Below are 13,134 nucleotides of genomic sequence, written 5' to 3' on the forward strand. Positions count from 1 at the left end.
GGTTCCTGCACTTACATAGTTTCTCCCATTATCAACATCCTCCAGCAGAGTGGTACGCTTGTTATAATTGGTGAAGCAACATCGACACATCATAATCACTCTAATCCATAGTTTTACCTTAAAGTTTAGTCTTGTGTTGTACCTTCTTTGGGTTTGGATAAATGTATAAGGATGTGTAGTCATACTATAGTATCATACAGAGTATTTTCATTGCCCTAAAAGTCCTCTGTGCTCTGCCTATATACCCTCCCCCGCCCCAAACTCTGGCAACCTCTAATCTCTTAACTGTCTCCATAGTTTTTTTTTCTTCTCTTCCAGAATGTCATACAGTTGTTATCATTCAGCACGCAGACTTTTCAGATTGGCTTCTTTCACTTAGCGATACGCGTATAAAATTCCTTCCACCATTCATCAGATATAATGGATTTAGCACCAAGTATCATCAAACTCTGGGTTACCAATCAAAAGGTAATTTATTATTTCTCATAATGAAAAAAAAGGGGGGGTAGGGTACCCAGTAAGGTCTGATTAGTACTTTCCACTGAGTCTGTATTCCACTATCTCTGCTTTTGGCTTCATCCTATAGTTGGTTTCCTCTTGTGATCACAAATGGCTGTAACATATCACCTGGAGACAATAGTAACTAGTGGCGGAAAGGGGCTTACCTTTACATCTCTTGTGTCGGTAGGAAAGGACAGCTTCTCATGCTCGGAAAGATTTTCTCCTGTGGTTCATTGGCCTGATTTTGGCCACCTTTTTTTTTTCATACCAACCCTTGGCAAGGGTTACTTTCTGACCGCTGGACTCCTTAGACTCCTCCAGACCCACTGGATCGGATGATGGGGTCAGCTTCCTTAGAAACACTTGGCTATGTGGAGGAAGACTGGATATCTTAAAATATATGCTCTTAGGAATCAGAGAAATTTCCTGCAACCAACAGGGCACGTCACACTCCTGTTTTCATTTATGGAAATTCCTGCTTTTACTAGTCATATAGAATGTCACACATGGTCGTATCGATGAGCACATTTGAACAGTTAATAAGATTGAGCTGAGATTAGGACACAGGGGCTGTGTTAGTGATGCATGTTTGCCTTTGGGGCAGCCCAACATAATACTTAGGAGCGTCGGCTCTGAAGTAAATGCCAGCTTCACATAGCTGTACGATCTTGGGCCGGTTAAACCTCGCTTCTCAAAGCTTCCATTTCCTCACCATAAATTGCAGATAATGATAGTAGTCATCTCACCTGGTTGTTAGAAGGATTAAAGAGATAATGCGTATACCACGTGTTCGAAAATACCTATCATATTTTAAATGTTCAACACACCCAAGACATAATATCTTATTATATTTATTTTTGCACATCTTAGGCTCTCAGTACCCACTGGTGACTGAAAATACTAAAACAACTACAAAGACAAACAAACAAAAGCAACATAGAATCATATTAGCAAGTGACATCAAAAAGAAAAAAAATAACATCTCATCCTGCACAGGTTCTCTGACTACCAACAGAAGCAGAGACGGGCCCTGCTGGAGGACTGTTTCCCTAAGTTGGGCTTGTGATAAATTCCCACAGATTAAAGTCAAGGATGTTTTCACAAAGATCACCAAACATAGGAGAAGGCAAGCCACTGCAAGTTAAGGGATGGAAGGATGGATGCTTTTAGATTCTCATATCTGCAGAATGGCCTTAACAGACAAGGGCAACAGAGAACAGTGTACATTGATGCAACAGAAGTCACAGAGACCAAAGGAACGGATCCCAGGAACATACCCACGCACGTAGGGAAATCTGATGGACAGAGTCAGCGTCGCACATTAGTGTGGAAAGGAAGGTCGCTTAACAAATCAAGCGCTCAAAATAAGCTATCTCAGTGCAGGGGAGAATGAAAAGGGGTCCCAGTTCACACCATCATGTGCAAATATCCACCTTGAATAGACTGAGAACTTAAATGTTCAAAGCTGAGCCTGCGCTCCGCAACGGGAGAGGCCACAACAGTGAGAGGCCCGCGTACCGCAAAAAAAAAAAAAAAAAAGTAGATGTTAGCTTAGCTATGAGGGTATAAGAAAAAAAGTAAGTAACTGAGAAAGACATAATTATAATCAGGTTCCAGATATACCTATGTCCACAAAGGTGGACAGTACAGATTCTAGACTTTAAGTCATTCTTCGGTGGCAGCCTATCAAAAAATCTTGGGGCCAGGAGGTGAGTTTTTTTAATGTTGATCGAATGACAGTAAATACACTTTGATTTATTCTTTAAAGGAAGCGGCACAGGGTTTTATTATGGGGCTCCCTTACATAGTAATAACATTTCACATTATTCACCTTCAGAAGACAAAATACAAAACAAATTCTTGTATTAGGTAACGGGTGAACAATGGCTGATTTGAATTAAAATTTATTTAAATGTCATTTCTAAAAGACAATGCATTTCCAGGCAGATCTCATTTGCAATTTCAGAAAATCATATCTTATTACATAAAGATAATCTTGAGTATCAAGATCAATGCCCAGATGGATTTGGTCCCATTTTGACATCACAAGTCGTAAGGACCCTGATTCATGTAATAGGCAAACGAATGGCATTTTCTGATACTTTTAAAGTCAGAATAATGACTGAGGGGAGCTGCCCAAAATTCTGCCAGGCAAAGGACATATTGGAGTGGGGACTGGGGGGTTGTGGACCGCTTACCGGTGAACCTGAGGACAAAATTCAGCCCCTCCTCCCAAAAAGGAAGATAAAAGTCTTCAGACAGGCATTCTCTCTGGCCTCCTGGCTCAATAATTTATGTCACCTGAGGGTATTTAAGGTTTGTGCCACGGTGTTTCAGGCTACTGCTGAAAAGATTCATTAACTGTGTCTCTTAGGTCACTTGTGTTTACGGCTGACTATAGGGGTCTTTACTGTAAGGGTCTCTCATACACTGATCAGATTCTATTACAGTGTCTGGGAAAAACTCATTCACAGTCTTTCTGTTGATGAAAGATTTTTTTTTTTAATTTTACCACAGGTACTTTAACATGTATCAAATCAAGAGTCTCTAATGATTCATAATTCTCCAAGGTCAAATTTTTTCACCCAACCTTATCTTCCCTACAGTAATCTTCATGAGAAGTTGAAACATATGTAGGTCTGCCTTGATTTAGGGCATGGATTTAAGAAGACATATGGTAAACAAGCCAACACTGGGTCAACAAACATATATGCCAGGATTTATCCATTTAAAAAACTTTTTCATTAACCCTGGCAAAGACAGGGTTTCCGTGGCCTTAATGCACAATGACTCATGCTTTTAACTACCTGTAGATTGTTCCCTAGCCATGCAGACTCCTGTCCATTCTTCAAGCGAATAGTACCAGATTGACAAATTACTCCCATACGTATGCTTCTTGTTAAAATTTAAAAAAAGAGAAAAGAGTGAGTATATGGGGACTTCCCTGGTGGCGCAGTGGTTAAGAATCCTCCTGCCAATGCAGGGGACACGGGTTCGATCCCTGGTCCAGGAAGATCCCACATGCCACGGAGCAACTAAGCCCGTGCACCACACCTACTGAGCCTGTGCTCTAAAGCCCACCAGCCACGACTATTGAGCCTGCATGCCACAACTACTGAAGCCCGCGCACCTAGAGCCCATGCTCCGCAACAAGAGAAGCCACTGCAAAGAGAAGCCCTGCGCACCACAACTAAGAGTAGCCTCTGCTCACCACAATTAGAGAAAACCCGCATGCAGTAACAAAAACCCAAAACAGCCTAAATAAGTTAACTAATTAATTTTTAAAAAAAGAGTGGATATATCTATACATATAGCTGAGTCACTTTGCTGTACACCTGAAACTAACACAACATTGTAAATCAACTATACTCTAGTGAAAATTTTAAAAAAGAAAAATGATAAACATTTCAATGAACATATCTTCATAGATAAGATCATTATAAATATAGTGAAAACATCCAAAATATAATATGAATTCATTAGCTAAGAACCTAAAATCTCTCAACCAAATCAGTTGGGTTTGGAGGGTGCTTGAAACTGCATTACTTGGCAATGTAGTGAGAGGAGAGTAACTTTTTTCTTTAGCTTTGCTGTCTCTTTTCATCAAAAGGAGACATTTTTCATATCGGAAGAACAGGACTTTACCTAATTTTCTCTTATTTCATAAGCATCGTCTTTCAGGGTAATTCTGAAATTGGCCACCAAACAAACGTCAAGCATTAAAAACATTTTTGTTTGATTTGCACTCTTTTTTAATTGATTCTAGCCAAGACCTCGCTCTTGTTTAGCTGTAAATAATTTGTCGATTTTCTTTCAAAATGTCCATGATTTTTGAAAACAAAATGACATGAGTTATGCTCATAGGGTTATGCTCAGGGCAATTCATTCTCTTCCTCACAATAACGTAACACATATTTCACATAAGCCTGGAAACTTACCTTCCTCCCTGCTGCTTAGATCACCCTCACACACAGGTAGTGGCTGCATCTTCCCTGCAAGGGCACTGTGGTCACTGTCTTACTGGGCTGATCCCGACACCTGATTTTCTCAGTATCAGCACTACACTTAAAACTTGCCATCTTTATCTGCTAACCCTATTCTCATTTGAAACTATGTTTTTCAAAATAATTTCACTTTAAAGATGTCAAGTGAAACATGATGCAAAAATCACAAACCTTAGAATTTTCCGTAGTTTGGACTTACTGAGGGTCAGCCTGGGGTGAGAAACGAATTAAATACAGTCAGTATACATTTTGTTGATCAATTCTAAAGTTGACTCGGTTTGTGGGATCTTGTGTTGTTTTCTGAAATTTAATAAATGGCATTAAAATGAAGAACACATTTTAAATTCCAGTTTGCAATTCTCCACCCACTTTCTAAGACATCAGACAGGTCACCATGTCTCCATCAGCTATGCAAGTCAGCCTCCAACTTTTCAAATCCCCTGCTACATATAAAATGTTTTTGCTTTCCCAGCTTTCACAAGGAAACAAACAAACATTTATGCTGGCTGGAACAAAAAAGTGGGAATTTTGCAGAAATACTTTTGATAGAGTATCTCGAAATTTCAAACACTTAAACATGCTGTTTCTCTAGGACTACAGTGAAAAGTTGAGAAGTTGCTTCACATTCAGCCTGACTGACGTGCACCCTGGCCTATGAAAAAACACCTCGAGGAATATGTGTCCCTCCCTGAGAGAGTGAGCTTTAGAGGAGAGTATAACCTTTAGAATCAAGCTATGGAAAGTCTGAATTCTAGCTAAGCTGCTTTCTTGTTATGCGATTGTAGGTAGCACACTTCAGCTCTCTGGGCCTAATGTTCTTATTTTTTAAAGATTGACTGAGACAACATATGTGAAGTATGGAATGATTTCCCCAGCATATAGTAAGTGTTCAATAAATTTAAGCCATCTGTTACTATGCAATTTATGTGTTCTGGAAGAATCCTCTTTTAATACCCTGCTGATCCCTCAATACATATTTATTGTTTATTCTTTATATGAGCAAACAGATTGAAATTGGTTATTTTTGAAAAATTAAATTTAATTGCTATGTTCTAATATAACCCATGACATGCTAGGTAGGTGTCACTATTTGGAAACCGATGGCATCAGGTTTTGGGTTTGAGTTGTGACTTTCTTTTTCTAGGATTGCAATAATTTCTAAGTTACACCCACCCATTCACAGCATCATGGACCCATTTGTAGGGAAGTAGCATAATTCTTTTGTAAGAAGTTAAGTTTTGCAGTTTGAGAAATCCCCCAGTAAGAACTGCTGACAGCTTGAGTGGGCAAAGGAAAACCCAATGTGAAAAGGCGGCTGTTTGATTGGACCGTGGCACCTTCCCTTCTGGAAGTGTCATGACAGACAAATGCTGGGATATCTGCTCTCAGGTTTTGTTGTATCCTGTCTTACAACTGACATAAAATGACGTCTCTAATCCGTGTGCACTTAGGGTTACAGACCTGTATGTCAAAATAAAAGCCAGCAGGGGAGGCTAGGAAGTCTTACTAAACATCCTCTTTCTCTGATCCACCGTCCCTGCCGACTGGCCGGTCCACACCTGTGGCAGCTCCATTCTGAGAGGTGAGAGCAGCTGGCTCCCAGCACGTGTAAGTCCAGCTTGGGCTGGTACGGATCCTTAATGAGCTGTCAAGTGTCACAAGAGCATTTCAGGAAAAAAGAAATATATGTGAATGTCCTATGTTTTGTGAATCTTAATACTATAATAACATATTGAAATGTTTGTGATTTTCACAGGCAAGTCGGGGAAAAAAAGTTTTCTTTTGTCCTTTTTGTTATCCATACGATCAAAGCGAGCGGCACGGAGATAATTCCAGAGTGCACAGTGCCAATGTTATTTTCATTTGTCTTTGGAATGCTGTCTGTGGTTTTCTTTGGGCTGTAGATTTTTTTTTCAGGTGAGATTTTTTTTTAAATTGTATCCATTTTCCAAGCTTGGTAACTGCCCTGGGTTGGACCATAATGGCAGATCAATCTGCCCAAAAAACTTTTGAAGGCAAACCTGCGTGGAAATCACTAGTAACGATAATGATGACGGTGTTGGTGCCTGCTGCCAAGGTCTGTTGATCCCTCACCATGTGCCTGGACTTTTTGATGACTCTTGTTTTCTCACCTGTCAAAGGAGGAGGACAATAGTGTCTACCTCGAGGGTTTGCTGTGGAAATCGAGTACACATAGAGCACGCTGGACATAGGAAAGCACGTTAGCTGTTCTTATTGTGTGTGAGCTCATGTCATCCTCATGGCAATTATGTAGGGTCGGTATCATCACTGACACTGTCTCTCAGATGAGGAAACTGAAGGGCGGATGAAGTAATTTCCCCAAAGTCACAATATAAATGGCAGAGCCAGGAGTAGAACCCAGGTGGTCCGACCCTTGACTAAACCTGCTCATATTGTTTGAGTTTCTCTATTTTTTTTTCATGATCAAGAATGAATTTATTATAAAATTATAAAAGAAAAACAGATATATTTGTTCAAAGCTTTGAAACTTTCATATGGCAAAAGATATCATGAACAAACTCAATCAAAAAACTAAAAATTTAGGGAAAATATTAAATAAAGAGGGTAATTACACTTTATACTATAAAGAATTCTTTTTTGTTTAAGACGGTAAAAAAATTTTTTTTGGCTGTGCCACGTGGCATGTGAGATCTTAGTTCCCTGACCAGGGATCAAACCCGTGCCCCCTGCAGTGGAAGCGCGAAGTCATAACAACTTGACCTCTAGGAAAGTCCCATAAAGAATTCTTAAAAGTTGGTAAGGCAGATATGAACAACCAATAGAAAAATGGGCAATTAAGTGGCTATTTACATAAGAGAAAATTCAAATTTTGGGGGAAAAAACATTAAGTAGAAGCTAAAACTCAGAGATTTGTAAATTAAAGTAACAATGAACTATCATTTCACACCTATCAAGACTGGCACACCCTTAAAAGACAGATTACAGCTATTATTAATGTAGATGAACCAAAAAGTGTATTCTCATGCATTGCTAGGGTAAATGGTTAAAAAAAAGACATTTAAAACAAAAACTAGCATTTCTGTAAAACATATATGTTAAACGTTAAAAATATATCTATTGATAATTACCTGTGAATACTACCACTGAGTATCTCAGAGTTTCTCTCTTTTCCTGGGCAAGCATCATAATTCCAGAAATTAAGGACTTAGACTTCTTTGTGTGTCATCTGATTAAAGCTCATGGGGATCTCTGATTAACTGAATGTATGGATTTGGTCAAGTTACTAGAAGCCCTGGCATTTTAATTCCAATGAGGGAGATGAACTATGATTTCGAAGGATCTTCCTGACTGTGAACATTCTAGAAGCCTAAGAAGTTTACACTCTCTCAAGCAATTCACCTGGTTTCTCGGACCTCCAAACAAGGGGAAATCGGTTTAAATTGTACCAGAAGGATTTTTTTCTTTTGTAAGAATGTTCTCTTGGTAATAAGGTAGTGAACACTGAAAAGAGAAGCTTTTCAAGCTCCTCACTTAAAGCTCTGTGAGAAGAAGGTGGGCCGCATCACTTGGAGCTGTCAGTGGCTCTTAACGCGTAGACGCTGGGCACTGACTAGGTTATGGGTTTCTTGTAGCTAAATGGTTCTATTTTTCAACGGTGTTAGCTCCACAGTAACTGTTAGGATGGACGGTCCTAGTCAAATAATTAGCCTCAGAATCAAGCTGTGAGATTAGTACTGGCTGAGGGAAGCAGGCAGAGGCTGTCCTCAGCATCCCATGCGCCAGAGAGGCAGGTGTGTGGGTACAGGGCACTCTGTGGGCTGTGGGAGGAAGGAAAGATGCCAGTGGAATCGGCTTTCGTCCAGGGTTACATTGTGAACCAGGCTGGGTTTTCTCGGGTGTCTCCAGCCACACTGGATGCTACCCCACTCTCCTCAAGGAACTCATGGTGCTCAGGAGTGGCGATCCCCCTGCAGCATGGAGTTTTGACCTTTCCTTCCTTCCTTCCATCCCACATCCATGTCTTCAGGTCCAACGCTGTATTTTTTGTGTGTGTGTGTGGTATGCGGTCCTCTCACTGCTGTGGCCTCTCCCGTTGCGGAGCACAGGCTCCGGACGCGCAGGCTCAGCGGCCATGGCTCACGGGCCCAGCCGCTCCGCGGCATGTGGGATCTTCGCGGACCGGGGCACGAACACGTGTCCCCTGCATCGGCAGGCGGACTCTCAACCACTGCGCCACCAGGGAAGCCCCCAACGCTGTATTGAGAAAGGCTCCAGGGAGGTTTAACGTGTAGCATTTCCAGGTAGCATCACTGCTTTCTAGTTCCTTTGGATACGTAGCTCAGAATTTAACCCTGGGGGAGAGCTTTAGACAAAGAAGCAAGACCTTCCTATGTGGAATGTTTTCTCATGATAGAGGGAAGAGATGGCTCTCACCCCACCACGGCCAAGGGCAGTCTGGCCTGGAATGGGGAGAGTCAGAACTCCATGGGGAAGATCGATTGAAAAATGTGGGAGAGTCAACATATTAGATAGACATTTTGAATATATATGGTTGTTATAAATTTTTAAAGAAATTTTTAAGACATGATGTTCAGGTTATGTGCCATGATTTCTACAAGTTATTTAAGTTAATCACAGTCGTGGCAGTGATAGAATGAGACAAATGGGAGTTAATGTAATCAAAAATAATACAATTTTAGTGGTAGTGATTAAAACCGAGAATCCCTTATACCAGGCACACTCATTAACATCCTAACTAGCGAGGTAACGAAACATATTCATTTAAAATTTAAAAAAAATTATCCAAATATTTGCATTTCCATTTTTTTTAGAAAAATAAGTCCACACTACATGTATTATTTCTTCTCCTTATTTCAGTTTGTTCTTATTAATATACATGAAAAGATGGTACCATGAATCTGTATTATTCCAAACAGAGCTGAATTTTCCCTTTTACTTAAAAGATGCTTTGTTTCAGCTCAGGGCAGCTTGCAATTAATTTCTGAGAACTTACGATCCTCTTAGACTTCTGTAATATATTTTGAGTAACATCACAGGAGAAGTCTTTTTTGACATATAACTATAACTTGCTTCCCCAATTTTATGGTATGCATTTCCCGTTATGTGACGAGCTGGTGGGCTCTCTTGCTTATCCACTATTTCTTAGGCATTCTGTCACACATTATCCTATTTAATCTTCACAAAAGCACTGCAGGTTAAATAACACTGTGTCTGCTTTTCGGATGAGGAAGTTATAACTCAATAAATAAAGTGAGTTACTCATGATGCCACAGCATGTACACGATGGGAAAGGATTCAAGGCTGGACAAAACGCTCGTGTCATTTTGGTCTCTGAGGAAAATGAGCTTAAGAATCTCTCTTATGTCTGTGCGAGTTCTTTCTGAGGCTAGCAGGACCAGCTCTTTGGCTTGTACATCAGCACTACTGGTCAGGAAGTCTCCAACCACATCCAATAAACAAAATATTTTCTCCTTTGGTTGGATAATAAAAGAAGACACATTTGTTTAAATCTGTTTTCTAGGACTCATAACTACCATGTAAAGGTTTATAAAAGATCTAAGATATGACACTTAGCTGGATGTCTACGGTTAAGATTCATCAGGGGTGGAGCAGTCTGGGTGAATTATATTTTACTAACTGAAACTTATGCTTTATTTCCAACATAATCTCAGCTTTTGCTTTTTATTGCTGTCTGTATCTGTCCTGACATTGCCATCATCTCTCAGCAGAATCAGCATTTATTGAGTTCCTAATACTCTATAGGTTTTCTGAGATCCCCTTGGCTTCTGGCATGGATTACTGAATAATCTGAATATTTTGAATCTATTCAGTTCTGGAATCAAGTCCTTGAATGTCTGTATCAGAGCAAATGTAACTTTTGGAGGTGACCTAGGATTGCTCTTAGGAGACCTTCATAATAGCTGGTTTCTTTTGAATCTTTTGCTATCGTTAGGATGTGTTACTTAATCCCCTTCATGTCTTCTTCTACCCTGGTCCCCAAATACCAGCTTGTCTCCCATGAGCTGAGCCCAAACCGAGTGATTACTTAATATAAACCATGGTTTTATTGGCTTTTTGCATTTCTAGATTGGTTGTGATGAAGATGACCTTCCAGTTAATTTGTGTCGTCATTTTTTTGCCTCCAAAATACCATCAATCCCAACATTACAAATCTTATTAGGTGACGTTGAGTTGAAAAATCTAAATAATTTGTGTAGCGTCTGAAAATATTCTGTTATTAAGGGTCGGGCGTATGTAATCATCTAATCCTGAAGACTTTATGACATTATGTGCTGATATTTTAATGATACTGTATTTTACGATTATTTCATGAAAGTCACAACATTCTCACTTACTGGTTCTGAAATGTCTTGTTTAGATAGTTGTAAGAGTAGAATAGATGATTAACCATATGATTGCCGCTGTCTTAACTGTGTCTGTGTCATTAACATTTTATCAACATATATTACTCTTTCCCCAGAAAACCCAGTGAAATTTCCACACTTATCTCTCCAAAGATATCCTAAAGTGTATGGTAAGGATCCCAGGAGAGAGAAGTGTTGGGTAGGACATCCACAGTAATAAAACAAACACTTTATCCAGTTATTCAGTTGAGGCAGCTCGTGTGTCCTACAGAAGCCCATGTAAGTGACCTGCAGCAAACCCAGGGTCATACCTCCACCCCAAACCACTGGGCTTGAGATGGCTGGGAAGACTCCATGATGTGCAGTCACAATGGCTTTGTCCACATCACGCAGGGGCCACTACAGGTGGTCTGTAGAGCTTGCTTCCATAGGCAGTGCTTAATAATTAGGGGTTTAAGAACATACTCTTGTTTTTCTCTCTGTATTTTTGTACCTTCATTTTAATTAACTTCTTCTTTTTTTTTTTTTTTCTTTTGCAGCACGCAGGCCTCTCACCGCTGTGGCCTCTCCCGTTGCGGAGCACAGGCTCCGGACGCGCAGGCTCAGCGACCACGGCTCACGGGCCCAGCCGCTCCGCGGCATGTGGGATCCTCCCATCTTCCCGGACCGGGGCACGAACCCGCGTCCCTCGCATTGGCAGGCGGACTCCCAACCACTGCGCCACCAGGGAAGCCCCTAATTAACTTCTTGATCCATTTTCCAAGTCCTTCTAATCCCAGATTCGTAACTGATATGTATGAGCCCAGGACTATTGCTCTGGGAGGTAAGTGAGTACCGAGATATTATCAGCTTTTCAGTGGAAATTACGTGGCTTGGAATCCAAGCTTTATTACATTTAATTCAGTTCACAATGAGGCTGAAAGTAGAGTTTTAAGTCACCTAGGAACACTTAGAAAACACATGAGACACACTATAGAAATATACTTGTTGAAACAAACCAGGCAATAAGCTTCCATTTAGTTTGTAGAAAGCTGGTGCTGTCATTCTGGCCTGGCAACCTTGTATCACACTTGTTACTGTCATAGACAGGAACTTTCTAGAAGCTCTAGACAGTGCATATACACACAAGCCTCTGTTAGTTTCTTACCTATTTAAGAGAGTTGATATCTGGTTAAAGTAAGGCATATTTATAAATCTTTGTAAAATCTAAACAATAGCATTTGAAATTTTGTCCTTTCTCCATCTGTCTCCATTCCTTGTTCCCCATGCCCTCTGCGTGGTTAGTTGGAGGCATGTATTTCCCTCAGCAGCCCTATAACTGTGCCTTGTCTTCGTGAACTGTTCAGGAAACTGGAAATATGTAAGAATCATGAAAAATATTTTTTTTTCTTGAAGGAACCGGAGGATAAAAGTACCAAAAAAGAAAAAAAAACCCACCCAAATCTAATCATTATTATGGCCCCATTTTGTGGTTTTTAATGATCGCAGCTTGTTGCCCCAAGTCCTTTTGCAAAAGGTCAAGACCACTGAGATTGCCCAGGCAACCAACCTTCAGCAAAGAGATACTCAAGAGAGCAATTTGCTAATGCAGCAGGAACTGGTGATGGTTAACTGAGGAAAAACAGAACGTGAGCCCTAGTCCCTGATTCACTGGCTGCAGAAGTGAAAATGGAGAAGAGAACATGAATTAGCAGTAAATCAAGCCGGGGATTGAGCTGTGGGTCCCGGACTAATGAGCCTTTTGCTCTAAATCCACTCTTCCTGCCTAGCGTTGGTTACGCTGCGCTGCCCGGCTAATGAATTCTGCTCACCTCCTGCCAGATTCCTGTTTCATTCCCAACAGACTAAGGAACACCCTTGCTATACTTGCAGCGTTCCCAAGCCTATAGAGTTTCCTGGAGCTGCCGTGACTTTGACCGACCTGGGTAAAGAGACAGGAGGGCTGAGGTGCAGATCTTAGTGTTACAGCTGACCCTTTGCTGAAATCCTCCAGAGGACTGCCCCCCCGGCCCAATCTGAGGGCACAGGGGGAGCTAACCAACACCAGGAGAAAAATCACAAAAGATATGTGGTCATATTTCCTACCCATCTTGAAACTGTCATAGTTTATGCTTGTTTGAAAATTATTTTTAGTGCCCTCAGAGTACTGATGATAGAATTCGACAAAATCTAGGATTTTCTTTCTGTGATTTGAGATGAATAGATACTATCTGAGGTGTCCATAGGAAAATGGCATTCTATCTGCATGGGAGAAAAGAAGA

This window comes from Pseudorca crassidens, chromosome 1 (genome assembly GCF_039906515.1).
Source record: "Pseudorca crassidens isolate mPseCra1 chromosome 1, mPseCra1.hap1, whole genome shotgun sequence".
Taxonomy (NCBI): Eukaryota; Metazoa; Chordata; class Mammalia; order Artiodactyla; family Delphinidae; genus Pseudorca; species Pseudorca crassidens.